The sequence below is a fragment of the Triticum dicoccoides genome, chromosome 1B (genome assembly GCF_002162155.2).
Source record: "Triticum dicoccoides isolate Atlit2015 ecotype Zavitan chromosome 1B, WEW_v2.0, whole genome shotgun sequence".
NCBI lineage: Eukaryota > Viridiplantae > Streptophyta > Magnoliopsida > Poales > Poaceae > Triticum > Triticum dicoccoides.
The window spans coordinates 604,037,523-604,062,115 of NC_041381.1; positions in this window are offsets into that span (position 1 = coordinate 604,037,523).

Here is a 24,593-nt window from a genome sequence, read left to right on the forward strand (position 1 = left end):
AGTTCAAGAAAGGTTAGCCCTGCTGGGGAGCTGCAGCGCAAGCAGCTGGGCAAGATGATGAGACTGCGCTTGTTCAACACTTAAATCTTCCTCACTCTGAAAGATAAACAAGCAGACAGATGACAGGTTTTGCACATAAAAGTATCAGTGCTGACAATTCATCACATTTCTTACTGACGAATAAAGTGACACAGTTTAAAATTGCATTAACACAATATGGTATTGTTCAGGTCAAGACATGGCAGGAAATGACATTGTGAAGGAGTTGGCAGCTTTACGACACCACTGGATTGAAGATCAAGAACTCATAAGTATCAATGGTTAGTGTGCTGTCAATTTATCCCATTTCAGATTGGCAAATAAAGAGACGGTTTAAATAATACTCTCTCCATCCGGAATTACTTGTCATCAAAATGGATGTGTCTAGAACTAAAATACATCTAGATACATCCATTTCAATGACAAGTATTTTCGGACGGAGGGAGTAGTAGAATGATATGACATTGTTCATAGTTAAGACATTGCAGAATATGACATTGTGCTGTAGTGGGTAGGTTCACCACACCACTGGATTACGGATGAAGAACAGAATCATACATGCAGTGCAAAAGAAGATCACTTGCTCTGTATACTTTAATTTACATGGCATGAATAAGGAACTTGGTTGTACAACTGAAAACTGAAATTGAGAAAGGACAAACTTTTGTTTATGAACTACTCCCTCCGTTCTAAAATAGATGACCCAACTTTATACTAACTTCAGTACAAAATTGGGTCATCTATTTTGGAACGGAGGGAGTACATAATAAACTTTAAACATGCAATTTGATGCAAACACCAAAAATAAAGAGCTGTTGCAGTCATGCCTAACCAAATATATACAACAAAGTTTGAAGGCTTGAGATGGACAAACTTACATTATTGGTGAAGACAGGCTCTATAAAGGCCTTGTCCATGCTGATGGGGGGACAATTCAAGAAGTTTACCACATAATCTTGTTCATAAGCATTGCCTTTATTGTACATTTTGTTAAGAGTAAATATAGATGTGATAATATACGAAAAAATGGAGAATATTTAAGATAAGATGAAGAGTGATGCTACATAACCAAGTAGCTATAAATGTAAGTGCAGTGATACAGGCAAAAGGTACAGCCAAGAGCAATGCACAGCTAAACTTCTTCAGTACCAACCTTATGGTAAGAGTAAATATAGATCTGATGTGTAGAAAATGGAGGGCAAAGGAAAATAAGCTGCAGAGTGATGGTACATGAACAACTACCTGTCATTATAAGTACACTGATAAAGGACATCATGTACTTACAAGAACAATGCAGAGCTAAAAAACATTGGCATTGGATACTAAAGAATTTGGAGCGAACAATTGATAAGCAAGCTATCCTGCATACTGCTGTCACATAATGAACCAGGTATGTATGCAAGTACAGTGATACAGGACAACAGGTACTAACAAGAGCAAAGCAGCGGGCAGCATATTTGCGATATCCTATCGTTCTTTTTAAACCGGAATTCTTCTTCGAGCAGATTTCCTGCAAACAAGATCCTAAGGCACATGCGAAAAAGTAGAAGTTCAAATTGTCACGTGATTTCATAGACAGTACCTCATCCTGGGAACGAGACCAGTGCATAACAATGTTTTTCCATTCAATGTCTTCTAAATTTAGCACAGGAGACTTCACCGGAAATTCGTTTATAGATTTCCCACCAAAGTGTGATTTCCTCAGGTAACACCGATACTGCTGCAATGCTTCCTTGAAAAGCACAAGCAAGATTTCCTCGTCATGACTATATAGATTGACCCTCGCCTAGTTACAACAATGTAATGTAAATCATTGATGTGTTCAATCAGCAGAAAACAGGAAAATAATAACCATGAATAATAGCACTTACACGTAAGTTGGACAGGAAGATGTGAAAATGGTGTTTGTCTTCACAATAATCTTCCCATGATGAGAATATATGCACATAGTCCCTAACAACATTGAAATCATTGTCTTTTAAACTGGGAATAAATGGAATGGGGTTCCAATCTGCAGGAATTGGCCGTCTCTGTAGTTGGGATAGGTCTTCGGCCGGTGGACTTGCTGTACTTTTTGCTGGAGTGGGATTTTTCTGTGGTACAGCCTGCGTTCCTCCGCCACCCCCACCCCCCACCCGTGTCGAGTTTTCTTCGTTCGGTGAGGCCCCACAACCACCCGAGCCCCTTGGATCGCACCGGCGAACTCCGGCGAGCTCTGAAAAATCGACTGATCCAATTTTGAAATTTAGTCTACTGTGATTTAACTAGTGTGGAATATAAAAGGGGAAAACCATAAGCATTGGGAGTATAGAGCTGAGCGTGCCATGGCGGATCTGAAGGTGCAAACCGGACAAAGGCAACTTCGCAACCAAGACAAGAAATCAGAGTAAATCAGTGGCGATCTATTTTCTTGCTGCGATAAATAAGTTGAGCAGATACGAAAGAGTACCGCCTCTGGTGCGGCATCGTGTATGCATCTGGTGAGAATTTGATGGTGCTATGGTAGCGATGGCTGTCGGCAGCGTGGAAGCAGATCTAGGAGGGTAGACGGTGGCGGCGGGGCGTGGTGGACGAGATGGTCGTAGGAGCGGCGTCGGCAAGGTGGACGACGGCGGGGATGAAGCGAGAGGATGGGATGCAAGGATCCCGGTCCGAAGGCGTGGATGAGAGAGTTCGATCTCTTGTAGTGGACGGCGGCATCGGGGTATCAGCTCCGGCATGGTGGAGGAGGACGACGGTGGATGGGGTGGCGGACGGCGGCGGACGGAGGAGGGTGGGGTGGAGAGGGTGTTTTGGCGCCCACGGAGTACGAATGGGGAAAATGGAGGTAGAGAGGAAGGGGGAACCATGTAGTCAGGGTGTGCTTGTCTCAAATGCGTGGAACTTTACAAACTTAGCCCCCATTTGAAATTTCTACTACATCACAGCAACATTAGTCGACTGGGAATAGGACGGTAATCTGCATACACCGAATATTTGCCGACGAGAGTTTGTTTTTGGCGCCCACCGTGTATGAATATGAATCAGGGAGGGAGTCAATTTCGGCCGAGGGCACACTGTGTTTTGGCGCCCATCGTGTATGAATCCGGGTGAGAGGCGGTTATGTCACATTTGGGTGAAATTACAAACCTACCCCTATCGAAACCTATAGAAATCCAGCAGATAGGCTTTGCGCGGCAGGGATAGGTAGTAGTGATTTCCATCTCGCAGATTTTGGTTTCGGGCGGTTACTGTGACTTTCCCCGCTTCGTTCAAATTTTGCACAGTGCATGTTTACCGTGCCAACTCAATTCGAATCCCGTTTGTATTCTACTATTTTTTTCGGGCGGGATCCATTTTCAATTGGAATTACATTCTATATACATCATTCTTTTACATATATACTTTCAAAAGCACAACAAAGAATTCTGCTCCTTTATATGTATAATATGATTTACAAATACAACGATCTCGAAATCTTAAGGTTGAATTCGAAATTTTTTAACCAAATTATGTTCTACTAAACTGTATGGATCAGTAATATCTACATATTAAATAACATAGATGTGCGTGAATTCATATGAGTATGCATGTTTGATAGATCAATTTTGGTTCGAGTATGGATGACATGTAACATCATCTCGAATTCAAATATTTGAATCCCTTTTTTGTTCATTCCTTTCACGCCCATCTCTCTCGCATGCATGCTCCTTCAGGTAGCCATCACTCTCTTTTCTCCACCTCACCCGCACGCTCACTTCATGTTTCTCCTATCCTCGCAAACATGGTCTCTCGACGTCTCCCTTGAGAAGTGTCACACTCTCCCTATCATTATACATTACACGGTTTTCATTATCTCTCACATCTCTACTGTTCTCTGGTATCACTCGGTACCTCAGCTTTCTTTTTCACCGCCACACACACAGTCTCCATTCGTCTTTCACTTTGTCTTTCTCTCTATGGGATTCTCTCACACACCCTATATGTCTCTACATATGACTCATACCACTAAAATTACTCTCTCTCTCTCTCCTGTAGACACAACATTTGTTGCGGTCTCCTTTTCGTCTCCATCCCAGACTGACACCGATCAAACAACCCCGACTACCGTCTCCTCTCTCTTTGTCTCACAGACACACACACACAACTCCTGCTTCCACCCCCTTCCCGACTACCGTCTCTCTCTCACACACACAAAACTCTCGCTTTCGCACCCCGACTCGTATTTCTCTCACAAGCATTTATCGACTAGCTAGCCTCTAGATAGGTTTATACACCCGCACACTCATGCTTCCACCATCGCATACATGTCTCTCTCTCGCTCCTTGTATCTATGTAGAATTTTCTTCTCTTCTTGAGACACGCCCTCTCGATCGTGCACACACACACTATCGCCTCATTTTAAGCTGATACCTATCGCACACACACTACTTGTGTCTTTGTCACACATGCACTCCATCCTCCTCCACTCTCCCTCTCTCTCTCTCACACATGGACTTTTTGCAACAACTAGCAAGATGCCATGCGTTGCATGGAACATCAAGATGCATTTGTATGAGTAGTTTATCTTGTGGGGGAAAAGGATGAACGAGGGAAGACCTTATTTGCAAATGTGGAGAGGGGTGTGGGTATCTTTTTGCAAAATTGCCATAGTTTCCTTCCTATCCGTCAGATATAGATCAGACGGCCTATATTGCAGGATGGCAGGCACACGATCATCACCGACAATGCTTTCTATAAAAGTAGGGATAAAAAATAGAGTTGGTGATGATGGTGGGCCTGCCATCCTGCAATGTAGGTTGTCCGATTTATATCTGACGGATAGGAAGGAAAATATGGCAATTTACCCACACTCTTCACCACATTTGCAGATAAGGCCTTCCCTCGTTCATCCTTTTCTCCCACGAGATTTTGATGTTCAGTGCAACGCACGGGCATCTTGCTAGTAAGAATAGAAATTAGACATATACCACTTCTTGAATCTTGAAACCAACAACATGCCTCCCTTATCTCATCAAAACCGCCAAAGGAATATATTTTGAGTGAAACATAACATATTTTTAGTGATATACGTATTTCAAAACTAGACTTTTTTTCTATCAAATCGGTGAATATGTATTAATCTACTTTGATTGTGTGGCAACGCATTGGCACATTGCTAGTAGTTATTATAATTTTTTGGACACTAGACAAACGGTGGAGTACATATACGAAGAGAAGAGGCGCACGCACGTAGTCGGCCTCTCGCTGTCTCGCACACATGAGTGTTACGTAAAGGCGACATTAACAAATAAACCCTAAAACCCTAGGTGCATGATTGCTGCATTCGCGGGTACCGGGTACGTGGTGGAGCACCTTTGTAGGAGTTGATGGTCGGGACCACAGGTGAACGACTTGGAGCGCGGTGGCTCGCCAATTGCCACAGACCGAGTAGCCACGTTTAAAATATCGTTTTTTAGTGGGGTTAAGAGTTCCGATTATAAATGGCACGTTATAAGTAGTAACTAGTTTTTAGAACGATTGGTATGGAGCAAAAATGGAATTCATAGTACTACGTACCTCCTTGGCGTATGGTTGTATGGGTTTATGTTACGAGATGTTGAACCTGGTAGTTCTAGGGCAAATACTATGGTTTAGATTTAGATGCTGGTTTTCAGTAATCGGAAGGGGGAACCCTTCTTTGATTAAAAAAAATTACTACCTCCATTCTGGTTTACTAGTCCCCATCGTACTTTGGGTCAAAGTTTGTCCATGAATTTTACTTGTAAAATGTGAATGGAAAATGAGATTTTGTTATACCCAGACAAAAAAGGACTGGAGGGAGTGATTGCTCTGACACAAACGCAACCTCTCATAGCGCAGGCATTGAACCGGCGCGCCGGCCAAGAGGGCCGCACTCGCTGCAGGCCCGGCTGAGCACGCCTCCTCGCCTCGTGCAACCAGCTTAAGACTGCCCCACCTGCCTTCATTGAATCCACGCGTGTGCCGGCAACACGTCCTTCCATGAGCCGGCAGGCATTTTAGAACACAAAAAATGACTAAAATATAATTAATTTACGCATGGTCTTGACTTGTTGTGCTCGCACTGGTAGCAGGAACTAGTAGAGGTTTTTCTTTATTTATAACTCTCCTCACATTTTTTTGGCTTTGAAGTGTATCATGGTTGTGGACATTATGTATGAATGTGCAGATATCTGTGAACATGAGTTTGATGTGGAAGTTGGACTTGGAATGCCGGGCTTGCACGTGAACTATACCATGTCCAATGCTTTGTCTGTTATTGTTTGGAAAGTAATTGCTGTTATTACATGACCCAAAAAAACATTTTGTGCCACATCAGTAGATGCACAGACATCACAACAGGCATGCTGACTGGATAAACATTTGAACCTAGCTATTATGAAGGAAATTTTGTATTGACAACAGTTTTAGATAGCAGGAGACGCCTAGCCTGCTCTACCTCTGCTAGCTTATTTTTGGCTTCTTCCATCTCTTCTTTGGCTTGGGTGAAGAGAGCATCTGATTGCTCTTTTCGCTTCTTTAGGAACTCAGCTACATTCTCAAGGGCTGCTGCACGCTTTCTTTCAGCCTTTACTAATGCCACGAGGACACGAACAACTGAGGACTCCACCTGGCTTGTGTGTAATCCAGCATCATCTGGGAATTTGCACCTTGTGTCTAATCCAGCATCATTAGGGAACTGGCACCTTGTGTGTAATCCAGCCTCATTTTGGAAACATGATCTCGAGGTTGACCATACTTCCCTCCTCGCAGGAACTGCATCCTGACATGAAGTTACTTCTTTTTTAGATCAATACTCAGAGAAACCTAGATCCATTTAGTAGAAGCCAGATAAACAGAACTCGGAGAAGTGAATTCAAAAGGAAAAGAAATATAAAAACAGACTACACGGTGAGAACACCCACTTCCTACATCAAGTTAAAAATGAAAGCATTAGGATGATTAAGACTCTTCTTATTACACATCGAAGAACACCATGCTTAAGAGAAACAGAAACTACAACATATACACATCGAAGAACACGAGGCTAAACGAAAGTAATTGAAAGGGTGTTACTTACCAAAGCTTGTTTTACAGGTTCGGTGCAGCTCCTCTTTAACTTGCCACGCTCCTTGAAGATGTCCCAAATATCCCGTGTTTGGTCTTCATTGCTCCTTTGCATGTTCACACTCGTGGTTTCAAAATCTCAACCTGGCAAGAAAAATACTACTAGTAATACTCGGGCATCTTGTGGGCAACATTAAAGCACTCGTCTGCCATGTTAGAGCTTCTCCAACAGAATCGCAACACGCGGTGATTTAAAAAAGCATTTATAGTGCTGACATCGAAAAGTAGATACTAGAGAGTAGAGGATAGTTCTCAGCATAGATAGATACAAAAAAGATAATTCAACTACTCCTCGTCGTCCGACTGCTCCTCGGTGATGTCCTCCTCCGACGTCTGACTGTAGGCGTGAAGATACTGATCGTCGCCGGATTCCCAGGGCGACGCTGCTCCTAGCCTCATGTTGAATTGAGCGTCCGCTTTTCGCCTACACTTGTCCTCGCGATAGGCGGCTCGCTCCGCCCTCCTCTTATCCCTCTCCGCCCTCCTTTGCCCGTAGAACTTGTGCTCATTGATGATGTCCTGCAGGAAGTGTTGGCGCCACAGCGCAATGGCTTCCTCGTCCATCTCGGCGATGCCGAGACGGTGCTCCCGCCTTCGGTTGTCGCGATGATCCTCGTCGGTGCTAAGCCGCGGCAGAGGCGCGAGCTCCTGCGCCCGCTCCCGCGTCGGCACGTTGGCGAAGTTCAATGTTCTATGAGGCCACCGGAGGCGCCACGCCGCCGCGTCGTACGCGTGGGCGGCCTCGGTGGTGGTGTCGAAATTGCCGAGGCCGAGGCGCATCCCGCGGAACCGGATCTCGGCGGAGAAGCCGCCGGAGGGGTGCGCGCGGACACCGCGGTATCCCCAAGTTTCCCGGCGACGTGGCGGCATGGTGGCGCAGTGGCGGCGAGGCGAAAAATAGCAGGGAGAGAGCGGTGACGAGGCACAGAGCGGTGGCAAGGCGCAGAGCAGTGGGAGGGCGTTGGATTTTATAAAGCGCGCCGGACGCCGCGCGCCAAAACTAGCGCACGCCCGACCGCTTTTTCCCGCGCGCGTGCAATCCTTTCCCGACGTCTCTACTATCTCTACTCTCTTCTCTACGGTTATATTTATTTAATATTTAATATTTAATATTTATCTCTACTTCCTTTACTGTCTACTTTTTTTTTCTCTATACTTTTTTTCTTGCAATATAGGCCATCCGATTTATATCTGACAGATAGGAAGGAAACAAATGGGAATTTTGCAAAAAGATACCCATACCCCTCTCCAGATTTGCAAATAAGGCCTTCCCTCGTTCATCCTTTTCTCCCACAAGATAAACTACTCATACAAAGGCATCTTGATGCGTGCAACGCATGGGCATCTTGCTAGTTCTAAAAACCTTTCCATCATTTGCCACACCGCTGGTTGTAGATGAAAAACCTACCCAAGCACAACGCGATATAGGAGCGACGCACAATTACAAGCTGATATTCTGTTGGACAATGGAGGCTATAACCAATTACTTTTACGGGAACAATAGCACCCAGGAAAATTGAAGGGTAGGTATGAACAAAATTGGAACTGCACATGTACTGCTAGGTGATTCAATACACACATTACCAATCGAGGAGTTGAATGATGGTCGCGGCGGCCTCTGTGAGTCATGGTCGGCAACGGGAGTCAGTTCATTGTCCACAACGGTGGTACTTCTGCGCTTGGCGTCGGCTTCCGGGAAGCAGATCCGAGACCGTGGAAGACGATGCCGGGGAAGAGGCTCCGTCTATGACGATGACGGTGGACCGGCTCCAGTGCGGCATACGAGGTCGTCGATGAGGCAGATGCGCTGCGGTGGACGAGTGCGCCGACGTAAAGGGGAGGAGCATGAAGGCTGCGGTGCCGTGGAGAAGTCTATTTTGCGGCGGGGATAGAAAATGGGGAGTATTCAGGTGTACTAGTCTGGGTGCCGGGGTGGGGCTGGCTGGGTAGGGTGAACCTGAAGTTACGAAAACAGCCCCCTACCAAGCGTCGTACGTAGGCTTGTTCCGAAGGCTATGACGGTAACTTCCCACTGCTCGAATCAGGGTCGCGGGAGATTTTCCCGCCGACCTGAAAATTTTGTGACACTGGACTCCCTGTGTGGCGTGTTGAGTGATTCGGCTAAGCAACTAGCGAGTAGTAGTAGTAAACTCTGCATATTAGGTTTGACCGAAGTCAAACTTCCTAAAGTTTGACCAAGTTTATATAAAAATATAAACATTTACCATAACAAATATGTATGATGTGGAAGTACATTCAATAATGAATCTAATGGTATTTATTTTTTATTGTATATGTTAATATTTTTTGTTATAAGCTTTCTGAGAGTTTACAAAACTTGACTTTGACCAATGCTAACACGTGGACTTAAATAAAAATGGAGGGAGTACACATTTGTTTTCTTAGTTTGTAGTGAACTAATCATTTGTTGAAATTGTGAAATATATATATTAGGCTATTGACTTCGAATGTAATGGTCTATACAATTCAATAGTTACAATCATTGTCAAATCCCAAGATGTATACAAGGTCTATAGTACTTCACAACATGCTCAAACTCACATAATCCCAGTCAAATGAGAATCTAAATGCATTTCATAGTTATTACTTTGTAGGATGCAAAAAAAACAACCAAAACTCTACATCAGCCATTATAGAAGCAACATTTTGACATATCCCATTGTGTGAATGAAACATGCAGGGAGATCTTTTGAAGATGGAGCAGATAGGGCGGGAAAGATTGTATGTATGTGGACGAGAGAGTAGGAGACAAACCTAACGAGACACACACAGAGAGAGAGAGAAAGAGAGAGGAAGAAGTTAGGTCTGTGAGAAAGATGGAGACATGTAATATACGTGATTCTGTATACGTGGAAGGAGAAGAGACAACATGTTTGATGAGAGAGCTGGAAAAACATGGACAAGAGGGGAAGGATCTCATGGGTTGAGGGATTGGCACTTTTGTGCGGGGGAGAGAGGGATTGGTAATTTTGTGCAAGAGATAGAGAGAGGGTGGGGGGGAGGAGTCAGTCAGCCGTCGTCACATCACCCTGCTTCCAAATGACCCTGCATTCTCTAGCGCGGTGTGGTCGCCATCTTCGATCTGCTCGATGCCCTCTTTGAAGATTGAGGTGTTGTGCATGTTGGGGCGCAAAGAAGCACAAGCAAGAGTGGTCGCCGTATAACCTTGGATGGGGATTAATTGTGTGCTCGGGGGAGTGTGTGTGTGTGTGTTGTGTTGCGTGCGCACGCGTGTGTGTGTGTGTCAGATATTGAGCAAAAACAAACCTGAGAGAAATGGGTATTCACGAAGAGATTGTGCAGGCCCTTAGGTGGGCAGGGGCCGAGTGAGGGTGTCAAAATGTGCGCGTTGATGCATATGTTGCATGCGATCATGCGAGGGACGGACAAATCGAGAGAGATGGTTGTTGTGTTACGGATGCTCCTCTCTCTCTCCCTCCCTCTCTCTCTCTCACACACACACACACACAAGTGAACTAGAAGACCGTTCTCTCATGTATACACAACGTATCGGCATCTGTCTATGTCTCACTCATGCATGATTGTTTGCACATTCACACCTCTCTATGTCTGTATCACACGCACACCATCTCCACATTGCCCTTCCGCCACGACACACATATGGACACATACACACGTTCTCTCTTAGTCACACACACAAAATAAGTATTAAAAAAAACTAGGGCGCACCTAAAACGTCTAAATCCAAATAAACACAAATTGGAGCTAAATTCAAATATATGGAAATATTGCAGCGTCAAGGACTTTCCCAGGAAAAAAAAGTTGAGTAATATTTGAGGATTGTTTTCACACACAAAAAAAGGTTCGGTGGATGTCCTTCGAGCGCGACACGGTGACGCACCGTTCGATCGACCGCGTGGCCGCGGTTCACACGCTTGCACAGGATTCCATATCATGGATGTGGTACTAACTTCAAAAAATAAAATAATAAAAGTGTTGCCTAAGTCTAATGTTTATGTGTACTAGTACGGTTTTCTTTTAAGTTTGACCAACCTCATATAAAACTAAAGTATGCTCCCATACACGCACTCATCGATATGCCGCCGCCGCCGTTGCGCATGCCGGCGCCCGCCTGCTCCGGCCAACAATTTCTCGCCCATCACCGCCGTGTAGCCGCCATCCCTGTGCCATGAAGCTGAAGGCTCACCCGCTCACATCGTCTGCAGTCCCTCCTCGCCATGCTGCTGCGCTGCGAAGCACGCGAGCAACTGGTGGAGCCGCGTCTATGCACGCAGCGTACGAAGAGGAGGACAAGCGCGTGCTCCAGCACGCCAGCGAGGAGGAACTAGCGTGTCATTGTCGTCTCCGCCCGCGCGGAGGAGGCGCGTATGGTGGCTGTCGCGGCGGAAGCCGGTCGCGCGCGCGTCGAGCCCGCAAACCAGGTGAGGACGCGGAATCTACCTTCGAGACCTTGAATGCCACGTGGATCCTGCAATCTGAAGGAGCAATTTGGGTTAGTCGACTCATGTGAGCCGTTTGATGCAACATGGATGGCTAGAAGGGCTTCTTCCACCTCTTCTGCCATCTTCTTCTGTCGCTCCGTCGAACTTCTTTCACAAACCGACTGACCCAAATTATACTACTAGTATGAACGTATTAAGTACAGTGGGAACACAAAGGTACGAGCAGTAGTACCAACTGCAAGAAGAACAGTAGTAAGACATAGTACTGGTACTACTCTACGTACTAAACAGTTCAAATAACGAGAAAGAACATAAACATAGTTCTGCTGGGGCCTCAGCACAACACACCCTTGAAAATAAACTAAGCAACTAGTCAGCTTGACATTGCAGTAGAACCAGCATGAGCGACGGCACTGCCACCTACTCGGAGTCCGAGTCCACGTCCTCGACTTCGTCCTCGTCCCTCTTCCTCTTCCTCTTCACCGACGCTTCTTTGCTTGAATCGGACACTGGGCTCTGCTTCTTCATCCAACCCATGTAGATATTTAAACAAAGGTAGGCATCCATTGCTGCATATAGGATGTGATCTTCATCTAATGTCTTCGACTCCCATGCATGATGAAACTCGTGATGAGGCTTCTTCAGTTTAGCGTACGAAGGATCAATCATGGCTGCTGCCAGGGTCAGCATTGAAGGTTGAGAGGAGGACACCAGGCTTGCCTTCTGGAGATTGAAGGGCTGGCCTACAACGAGACCTATCCGACGCAAGACTTCTTTGTCGTTCTTAAAGCCTACAGTAACGAATTTCACTCTTTTGTCCTTGAGGAAGTTCTTAAAATCCTGGCACTCAACGTCGGCATGGCATGTGGTAGACCAAGCAAACGTTATGTACGCAAACCTGTATCACGGCGGGCTTCTTCCTCTCTCCGTCCTTTAGATCCTTCTCTCGTCCCAGGACTGTGGTGTACTCAACATCTAGCCCAGCGATCCACTCATCCGTTGAACTGTTGAACATGCGCAGGAAGCGAGCAAGCCAAGCTTTCACCATCGTGGATCCATGTGTGTAGATGACGATGAACTGATCACCGGTGATGGATCTAACCTGGTACTCAGCGGCGACCATGGAGATTTGGGAGGCCATGGATTTTGGAGGAGGGTTAGGAGAAGTTGAACTGTTGTACCCCACAAAAACTGGGAGCGAACTAATGTGAAAGGACGGGATGACTGGGAGCGAACTGTTGTGAGGTAGAAGACGGGGACGAGTAGGGCGTGCGAACGGCGTGGGGTTGCTGGCTTGCCCAGTGGATAAACGGCTGCAAGCCCCCAAAGAGTTCTCAAGAACTATGCGGGACCCACTAGATGTCATGTCTACTAGACCCATATCGTAGGCCTGACGGTATAGCTTCTGCCTATTCGCACGCCATGCCGGCGCATGGATGTAACTTCACTTAATTCCGTCAACCGTCGCGCCTCCCACGACCTTCGCCTCCCTCGCGCGGTCGCGCCCTTTGAGACTTCAACCGCCTAAAAAAGAGCAATTTTTTTGCCTACTCCGCATGCATGATACTCCCTCTGGTCCTTTTTACTCCCGTCAACTGTTTGCAAAGTGTTTGACCAAATATATACTTTTTTTAAACACCAGCTTATATTAATTAACCAGCCACACCAGGACACTCATTCGATACAATATTCACCACACAGGGCGGTATGTTATTTACAAGAATACCATCTAATCTATTGTCAAAGCTATACTTAGCGATTAAGTGTGCCACCTTATTGGCCGAACGGCTAATCTTTGACAATTGAAGATTTTTGATCAACTTCGAGATGCTCAACGCTTTCATATTCAGGTCACGCATAGCAGACCTGTCATAGTCCCCCGATGCAAGAGACGCTACCACAAAAGTGCAATCAGTCTCTAAAATTACAGGATTATGAAGAGAAATACCTATGTAGAGACCGGCAATGCAAGCCCTAAGCTCCGCTTCCTCCACGCTTTGACAGGCATCAATGAAATCCCACGACCAAATTTATACTAAAAATATCAATATCTACAATATTGATTATAATGAGTATAAGAACTACATTTTATAATGAGTGTGAAAATATTGATTTGACATTGTGAATGTTGATACTCCCTCCGTCTAGGTGAGTAAGTAATCTTAGGCTGTGCACCATGACCAAGGAGGAGGGGAAAACGAGAGACATTAATGTTTATTTGCTAATTAAATAGTATTGCATGCAATGAACTAACCACTGCATGTCATGTTTGATAGTCTCAGGTCATTAAAAGCATGCACACCCTCATCTCTTATTGGTTGATATGTCAAGAAACAAGAAATGAGGTAGAAGTTAATGCACCGCGCCTACGTGTTTTGGGATTATTTGGTTTTCGTAAGATGACTTACACACCTAGCTATTAGAGTACCACTACCTCCCTTCTAGTTTAAAGGGCTCGACTCAAAAATTTCACCTACTCTTAGCAAGATAGTAGAGGCGGTGGAATAGTTTTTGAAGTCTGCAAAAGTACTCAACTAATGCTGTCGTTCTTCACAAAAAATGTGTTTACCAATGCATGCATGAACACTAGTTAGTCTAACCCCCCTCTCTTCTTTAATTCTTTGCCACATCAACATGTTTGCTATTCCTGTGTACCAGCTAAGATACCACCATGATGGCCAGCCTTAATCATTGCATGCAATAATTTAGTGCACCTTGAAATATGAACATGTGTGGGGCGTGTATGTTTTTAATGACTTGAGACTATACCTAGCCCGGCATGCAAGATGACTTATTATGCACCGTTCCCCATACCTGTAGGAAGCCCGTTCGTCTCCAAATCTTTTCCTCTCCATGTGTGGAAACAATATGCCTGCCAAACTCTCCTTCTCCCTCCGGCGGTCCCACCACTCCACCCCGTGTGAAAAAATCTGCATACATGACTCTCCTCCCCCCACGCTCGTCCAATCCGTTGTGACCAGCAATATTTCCACCCCTTCGCTCCCCCGTAATTTACTCCAACAAATATGCCCACGTAGCTTTTACTTAACTTCAGGTGCATTGGGTCACTGACATACGGGCCCAGCAGTGTACTGGCCCACATGTCAGTGATGCAACTAGACTTGCAGTTAAGTCAGTGCAGCTCAGTCCATATCTTACGTAGGTGTGCCATTGCTCGCTATAAATGCTGCGCCTCCCACGACATCGCTATCTCCTCCCCCTCACGTTCACGTTCATCGCTATCTCCTCCCCCTCCCTCTCACGTCGACCACCATGGCATCTCCCCTCCCAAGCCCTAGGAGCCCCTCGCTACACCGCGCGGACGGTCACGCGTTGCCTTTCCGTTCCTCGCCGCCACTAATCGAGGAGGACCCGTCGGCGTTCCGCTCCTCGCCGTTACGCGACACGTCTCCGTTCTGTTCCTCGCTGCCACTAGTCGAGGAGGACGCGTCGGTGTTCCGTTCCTCGCCGCCACTAGTCAAGGAGGACACGTCGGCGTTCCGCTCCTCGCCGTGACGCGTCGAGGTGGACGCGTCGGCGTTCCAATCTTGCCGGCACGTGCGTCGGAGGACGTGTCGGCTCCCCGCTACGAGGAGAACGCCGCGCCGCCCGCTGAGCCCCCCAGCCTTGAGGAGCTTTGGAAAGAAATGGATGTCGCCTTGTGGGAGGCTTTGCCTCCAGTAGAGCGCGCCAAAATAGAGGCGGAGAAGAAGGCCGAGGAAGAGAAGTGCACCGCGCAACTAGCTTTCTGGGAGATCTATGGCGCGTCCGAGAGAGTCAAGCAATTGGTTCTTTGGCAGAACGCTCGTGCGAGGGCCGTGAGGGTGGCGGAGGACGCCCGTGCCGACGCCCTGAGTGCAGTCGGGCCCAAGCGCCTCATCTACGCTTGGCGGTACGTGGACCGGGTGCATGCTTCCAGCCAGGAGGAGTACCTGTTGGCGCCGGATCACCACACCGGTGAGATCGCGCTCGCCCGCCGGCAAGCCACCAATCATCACCTCGCGAGTTGCGAGGCTGAGGAAGAGGCGTTGTGTCGGCGTGCTGGGAAACGGCCGCGCACCAGGGCACTCGTGGCACGCCGCAAGCGCTCCTTCGAGCGCCGTGGCTTTTAGGAGGAGTATAATTTTTGTTTCATAAGGCGATCTCATTAGTTTTGGGACGCAAATGATAAATCCCAAACGTTCAGGAATTTTTAGCGTCCTTAATTAAGTATGTAAAAGGGAAAGTTTGGAAACGTTCTGTATTTTTATGCATTTTGCAAGTACGTGCATATAGCACAAACTTTACTATATACTATCGGACTACACGTCTCTCTTGATATATGCTTGCAGACTGTGCTACTCCCTCCGTCTAGGTCAATAAGTCATCTTTGGTTGTGCACGGTGACCAAGGAGGGAAGACTTGTACACCTAGACGGAGGGAGTACTACTATTACTTATGTACGTGCAAATGCACGTTTGAACATTACAATGCGGTTTTTGTAAAAGTGAAAAAACAACACTAGTCAAGCTTGTGAAATGATTCAATGCAAAACAAATGCAAAAATGCTCGTTTGATTGTTTACTTTTAGCTTCCTTCTCTGTGGTTATTTCTCTGTGTACCGTGACCAAGGAGGAGGAGAAAACGAGAAACATTAATGTTTATTTGCTAATTAATAGTATTGCATGCAATGAACTAACCACTGCATGTCGTGTTTGATATCCCAAGTCATTAAAAGCATGCACACTCTTTATCTCTTATTGGTTGATATGTCAAGAAACAAGAAATGAGGTAGAAGTTAATGCACCACGCCTAAGTGTTTTCGGATTATTTGGTTTTCGTAAGATGACTTACACACCTAGATGCACCGCGCCTAAGTGTTTTGAGTAACATTTTATCAGTTAAATCTTTGGTCAAAATTTAGCACAAATTACAATGGTGAGGAATAAACCAGGACGGAGTAGTAGTTTAGAAGCCCAAATAAACGAGTGAGGCGCCTTATTGTTACTCTCCACTTTGACTAATCTTGTGGGAAAAGCTGGGGAAGCCGCCAAAAGAACTGGCCCTAGGAGTAGTAGCTACGGATCGAGCATGGGAGATGAACCGGAGAAAGTAAACGCAGAGAGATGAAATGCAAAAAAGACGGAGGGATGTGATGGTTTCTTGTCCGTTTATTTTACCAGGCCATTTATTACTGGGAGTGGTTGGGTTTTGTGATATGACGGCTTTACTGCTGCGCCACGAGCGGGGTGAGAGGTGAGACTCCCGTGCAGCGCCGCCCTCTACACTTGTACTACATCGGTCGTGGTTTATTTGTCCCCTATTGAATTTGACTGAAGATTTAACTGACAAAATGTTAGTGCATGTCAACAAAAACTATATCGTTGGATTCGTATTTGAACATAGTTTTGAATGATATAATTGTAGGTGACATGCATCAGTATTTATCGTACTATATATAATGTTAGTTCAATTTTTGGTCGTACTAATCTATAGAAGTAAGGTGCCCGTGTGTTGCACCGAAGAGTGAAATGCATTGATCGGGGAGTTGTTTATTTTGACAAAGGATGTGGGGGTCATCTCATGTGTAACGGGTATCGATAGGTTTCTTCGGATATTATCTCATCTCTAGAGCTCACAAACATCCATGTGAAATAGATAAAAAGGTATCTTTTGCAAACAAAAGCGTTCAACTGTTCAACCTGCATGCAAAACTTGTGAAGAAATAACACTTATTGTGGTTTGCAAGAAATGATCTTTAAGAATTAGTTTTTGAGTATCGATTGTTATACATGTTGGCTACAGATGACATGGCACTTTCTTATAGTCAACAGTTGGCTATACTATTAAGTAATATTAACCATGCCCTTATACACCTAGACGGAGGGATTAAATCAGGATGACTTGCAAGGGGGCAGAGGAGATGTAAGAAATGGTTCATCGTAAGTCTTTCACCAGTACTGTAGTAAAAATTCATACATGGAAGATTCTAGACTAAACCATAAACGAATACACTTTTATTCATGCACGATACTCCAATAGAGCAAGATCCTGCATGGAAGTCTCCACATGCTTAGACAGCGGATTACATTGAGCGAAGACTAATGATCAACATTTAACTTGATAATGCGTATTTTTTTAGAAGAACAGGGAGGCTCCTCCCCGGTTCCATTATCAAATGAAACCCAAAGTGTCTTACAACAGCTCACTGAGAGGAGCAGTTCAAAGGAAGGACTGCGGCGAAAGCCACTCAAGTTTAACGACAAGCTTACAGAATCAAAAGCGGCAAAGACACGCGCCATAAGCGCCCACACACACACTACATGTTTTCTAAGTGCACTTGATAATGCATATGTCCAGGTGAACCTCCTTGGAGTCCCCGTGCACCGAGTCGGCGGGTAAAGGATAGAACAGATGCCATGGGTTTTCCAAGTCCACATTGGCGGGATAGTCCCAGCTCCTCAGATTCCAAGTTTGTCCGATGAGGCCGGTTTCGCCGCCCACGTGACCCGGAGAGGTAGTAACATTGACCTTGCACCCGTACATCTGCCTCATGTCAGTGTCAGCGTCAGTGGCAATGCCCCTGACGCACGCTACAAAGACGGGGCGGCGGCCTGGGCGGGCATCGCCGGTGCCCACGATCAAGAGGAAGACGCTGCCGTCCTCCTCCGAGACTAGCAGGCGGCGGTGATCCTCCAGTGACTCCGGCATGGTGAACCGGTAGCACGTTTCGTACTTGATGTTCTCCGCCAAGGGCCAGCAGTGACCGCTGCACGCATCCGTGAGGTGATGCACCATGTCCGCCAGCGAGCCACAAAACGACATCGGGCACTCATAGCAGTGGACGAAGGGCTCCTTGGAGGCATCGACCAGGCCGTCCATGAAACGGGAGTGGCTGTAGGGGACGTTGCGCCAGTTGAATATGTGAGCAAGTTACTACGAGATTTAATCCGAATAAGCACAAAATAAATCATGACGGCTATAATAGAGATGAAACTAATCATGTGGGCTAGCATAGTAGTAGGATACAGAGTAGAAACATGAATTCTACCATGATTTCGAACAAGAAGGACAGAAACACATACGGTGCAACGGGAGCAGCACCGTTTGTGTTGAGGTTGTCGCCCATGTCATTGAGGAAGAGGTTGCCGAGGTTGGGGAAGAAGTCGTCGTCGGTGAAGTCGTGGCTGCCAGCAGTCGCGAGAGTGCGCTCCCCAGATTTCAACAGCGCCCGCCGAATGGAGCGCAGGAGTAGCACACGAAGCAGTAGATGGTGTCCTTACTAGTACTCCCTAGTCTCTATCTATCTATATCTATATATATCTACTCTTATAGAAAACCGAGTTGGTGATGATTGTGTGCCGTGCAATGCACGGGCATCTTGCTATTTTTTTTTGCATATAAGTCCAAACACCACGTAGACACGGTCTTTGAGCATGGTTCGTAGTCGTTCCATGATCGGACATCGAAGTTTGTAACTATTTTAGATTAGAATATACTACTCCTACGGTGCTAGTAGTAGAGCAGTGTCCTACTCTACTACTCTACTCTAGCAAGCTAGGGCATAGTACTGTAGTAGGTACTGTAGGGAGTACCAGTACTTTGATCACTCAAGCAAGTTGTCTGGCATCGATATGACCCTATGCTGCTGGTATGTGTCTCATAAGTCAAGCAGCATGTTGTAGTCATCATCACCTGTCCACTTCCCGCAGCACATATTCGCTTCTCCATCTTTGTCCGCACATAATCTCGTCCAAACTTCCATCGCCGCTAAGGCGCCTCCCCCCCTTGTCCGAAACCCAAGCACTAACAATGGCAGAACCGAGCAGCATCCGCCAAAAGAGCGGCTGGAATTCGCTCCCCACAGAGGTAATCAAGCTCATTGTTTCGCGTGTGGACAATCTCAGTACCATGCCGTTCGCCGCGTGCTCGTCGGGGCTGTACCGTTTACTCAAAGCCCTCGGGTCGGAGCTTTTTAAGCCAGCTCCTTGCTTGCTGATGTCGCATGATCTTCATAAACGGCATGTCACGCAGCATAACGGTCGTAGGGTGGCGAGCATCAACCCCCTTCACTGCGATCCGATCCCCATCAGCCTCAGCTACATTAACGGTATGTACTGGATCGGCATGAACACATCTTGGATGGTGCTCGTCGACGGTCGCGGCAGCTAGATGCTCGTGGAGGTCTACACCCGGCGATTGATCCCCCTTCCTTCGATTAACACTGCACTGCTTTGGCACCGCGGCCCAGAATACTCGAAATCTTACAGTAGCCAACATGATACCAAGTTTGATTTGCTCAAGGTTGTAATCTGCCAAGTGCCCACAAGATCTGGGAATTATAAAGATTTCAGGCTAATTGCGTTCTTCAACCGTGGTCTCGCCTATCTGACAGGTCACTACGGTAAGTGGATAAATCTGCATGCCCATCGCAGGATCATACATCCTCCATGGTTCTCTGATGCCATTGAACACAAGGGCTTCATTTACACTGTCGACTCCTTCTATGGCTGGACGTATTGATGGCCTACTCCAGTCATCGCTACAAATGGCTCTTACAGCAATATGTTACTTTCCTATGATATCATGATGGCTTGCTTATATTACTGTCAACATTTACTGAAAAAATATTCATGCTCATAACATGCTGTTCTTAAGATTGACTAAATCAAGACCCTTTTTTATTTGACTCCAACTTGATATGATGTTGTAGGCCTCCTGGTGTCCCTACCCTTCCTAATCCCAGAACCTTTCAAAGGAAAGCGGCATGGCAGTTGCAGGTGGTTCCTGGCTCGATCAGACGACGGTGAAAGATTGATGATCGTTCGCACGTACCGGATGTGTTGTTTCGCGGAATACAATCGCAGTCACTGCAAGGTCTTTGAGCAGGATCCCAGCTTCTCTGGGCCTTCAGGAATTTTTGTCTGGAGGCTGGTAAGTAGCCTTGGCACACGCTCTCTGTTTGTCAGACTGAATTATCCGATTAACCAGGAGATAACCGATGGCAAGGATCATGATGGCAGCGCGGTTTCGTTCATCAGGCAAAACTGTGTGTACACAGCGTACCATGCGTCTCTGCATGCACCATACCCTGATATGTGCCTCCACGCTCTGCAGCCCAAAGTAGGAGAGAGGGTCGCAAGTATCAGACTTCGACCTGCTGGCTGGAGTTTCCCCCGTCAGGCACCCATCTGGTTCAAGCCGTCAGCCAATCTCCACAGCTTAATAAATAGTAACGTCTAACTGAGCCAGTTAGTTAGATGTGTACACTTGGTGTAGTAGGATCTTTATTTAGTTTGATGCATACACTTGTTCTTTTTTGGTAGCCATTGTAATGATGGCTGATGTTTGGTTTGGAAGAGAGAGTTGCGTCTTCACTCTTCTGGCCTGCTTACTGCTTCTGTTGCACCCCCAGCACTGGTTGCTGCTGCTGCTGTTTTCAATGTACAATCAGTAGTATATTTTGTCTATTGGTTGAATATAAATGTGTTGTTAGAACGACAAACACAATGTTTTGGAAGTCGTTGCACAGTTTGATCCTTTAGTGCCTCGTACCGTACGTAGCTCATACTATTTTTCGTACGGAACACATTTTCCACTTGTTGATAACATGCAACCCACTGATGAAGGCCCAATAGAGAAGCCCATAATTAACTGGAACGGACACTCTCACATGAATCCGGCCCAGGTACATGCTCATGGTCCCCTAAACATAAATAAGTAAATAAATAAATAAAGCTAAATGCTCATGCACCAGTTCTTTGGGAAAATAGGTAGCCCAGTATTTCTTTTTGAAGAATACCCAAGCTAGGCCTATTTTTTTTCTCCGAATTACTGGGCTGCAAATCTTTCAAGACGAGCAAATGGGATATTAGTTTTTTTTTAATTCTGTTCTTCACTGATATCTTATACGTATTTCATTGGATTTAACATGACATAGTACTAACTTATTTTTAAATTTGTTTTAGTATGGCTATTAATTTTTGGATTAAGAATATTTCATTCCCCAGCAAAAATTTCCCACATATTTAGTTAAGTTTTTAACCCTGGTACTGACCAGAAAATGGCCGGCAATTCTAAAAATGGAAAACGGGCTGCAATAAATTCCATATGAATTAGAAAATGAGTAAAAATTATAAAAATAATAGCAAATGGGCTGTACACGCCACAGATTTCGAGGCTGACTTGTTTACGCAAGGCTTTGTCAGTGAACACACGATTCTAGCCATTGTGCTTCTTCAATCTCTGATCTTCCTGCTCCAGCCGCCTAAACTAGCGCCGGCGGGACTGCCTGCTCCCTCCTCTTGTGGCCCGCTGTGATGCCGCGCAGGCTTCCCCGGCCCACCCTACTCCCTCCGCTGGCCTGGCCGCATACAATCAACCTCCTCCTTATTACACGAAAAAAAATGATTCCTCCCACTGACATCTGGGGCGCACCGGTTGGGAGGCTGACCTGTGGGCCTACTATGTTGATGCGTACGCAGGGCTTGTCAACTTAGTCAACAAATGATTCTAGCAGCAGTAATCGTTGGATTTGAATCGAACGTTCCTGCTGCTTCTTCAATCGCTGCTCTTCTTGCAACGGCCGCCCAAACCAGCACCGGGGAGACCGCTTGCTCCTGCCTCCAATGGCCGGCTGTGCTGCCGTTGAGGCCTCATCGCCCCCTACTACTCCCACCGCTAGCCAGGCCCTGCGGCGTCGGCAGCCTCACACCACAGCCGAACCAGTGAACCCTGGTACTCCTCTCCGCGTGGGCATCCACTGCCGCGTCTTCCCCGGCTCTGCGTCGTCCCCTTCCTAGGCCTCGCCGTCGTCCACCGCCTTGGTGCTCTTGGCGCGGCGTGGTCAATGTGTTCAACGACATTCCATCGGGAGAGTACTGTACGTCTAGAGGCTGACAGCTGGGTCCACGGCCACAGCCCAGTTTTTTGTGATTTGCCAAGTAAGTCGCTTTGTCAGGCCTGTTGGGCTGCAAATCTTTCAAGACGAGGAGAGCTTTCATTTGGCTGGCCGAGAAAATGGCCCATCAGTAATGAGAAATGGGTTGTACATTTTTAAAACACATCAAACCGGCAGTTAGTTTCAAATATCTTTTTTTTTCATTTTGAGATTTTAAATTACATTAATTTTTATGCGTGGAGAATTTGTTGGATTTTATATTGATATACATTTATTTTTAAAATCAGTTTGAATGTGAGTCAAAATTTCGGGATTAAAAACAGTTCGGACCGTACCGAAATATGCAAAATTTCGTACAAATTTTTAACCGTGGCCACAATATGGGCTATAATGCTAACAAAAAGAATATGGGCTCCAAAAAAACCCTTAAGAATTAGCAAATGGGCTGTAAATTATTAAAAATAATGGCAAATGGGTTGTATGCTGTTTTCCACGGATTTGAGGCTTTCCTAAAAAAAGGTTGACGCACAAGCAGTGACTGTTGGATGGCCATCTAACGGCCGTCGTGCTTCTTTAATCTCTGCTCTTCCTGCTCCAGCCGCTCAAACAAGCACTGGCGGGACTGCCTGCTCCCTCCCCCCCGCGGCCGGCACTGACAGCTCGGACCCACCAGTTATATCTTCGTACGCAAGGAAGTGCCTCCTTATTACGCACAAAAAAATGAATACTCCCCCTGTTAGCTGGGACCTAGTATAGTGGCAGGCTGACTTGTGGGCCTACTAAGTAGACGGGGACGGAGGGCTTTGTCAACTTAGTCAATATGCACGATTCTAGCTCCAGTGACCGTACGATGTCCATCCAACGGCCGTAGTGCTTCTTCAACCTCTGGTCTTCTTGCTCCAGCCGCCCAAACCAGCGCCGGTCGTGCCTCGTGCTCCTGCCTCCCGTGGCCGGCTGCGATGCGGCGGAGGCCTCACCGCCCCCTACTACTCCCACCGCTGGCCAGGCCATCCCTCTACTCACCCACACCCCCTGTTATTCTGCGGCGACGGTAGCCTCACACCGCAGCGAACCAGTGAACCCTCGTACTCCTCTATGCGTGGGCATCCACTGCCGCGTCTTCCCCGGCTCCGCGTCGTCCCCTTCCTAGGCCTCGCCGTCGTCCACCGCCCTGGTGCTCTCGGCGCAGCGTGGTTAACATGGTCAAGGAACGGCTTCCACCAGACGTGGACTGTACGTGGAGAGGCTGACAGCTGGGTCCACGGCCACAGCAAGGAAGTGCCTCCTTATTACGCGCAAAATAATTATTGCTCCACCTGACAGCAGGGACCCACCAGACGGGCCACCATATTTTGCAAAAAAAATGTTTCCCCTCTGACTGCTGGGACCCACCAGCTACACCTTCGCACGCAAGGAAGTGCGTCCAGGCAAAAAAAAACGATTCGCCCCCCTGACTACTGGGACCCACCAGCTACATCTTCACACGCAAGGAAGTGCCTGATAGTCGGGACCCACCTGGTCGAAGTAGCGTTGTCATTCTAGTCGCGAACGTGTACGTACATACTGGTCGATGTAGAGGCGCGCATGTGTCGTAGATGTAGAGGAGCACATGTGTCGTAGTAGAGGTGCGCATGTAGCATGTACATGTACGTACAACGGCGAGGGTGCAAGAAAGAAAATATGGCCACGTACGTACATATGGGTAGGGTCTCTAACGCCTATCGTGCATACGTATATGGCTGGGTCGGAACGGAGAAACAACATCGTCTTCGTGTTCATGGGGAGCCAACTGGCTGGGTCGGAACGGAATGCGTGGTCGTGTTCATCGGGAGGGCTTGGACGAAACAGTCGATGGAAACGAGGCCTGGTGTACCGCACAACGGAGGAAACGGCCTTGTTGTTCGACCGACCAGGTTCTAAACGGGGTCCTGTTGATCGAGAGGGGCCTGGCGTACCGCAAAACGGAGGAAACGGACCTCCTACGGTCGAAACGGGGGTCCTATTGATCGAGAGGGGTGTGGCGTACCGCAAAACGGAGGAAACGGACCTCCTACGGTCGAAACGGGGGTCTTGTTGATCGGGAGGGTGTGGCGTACCGCAAAACGGACGAAACGGACCTCCTA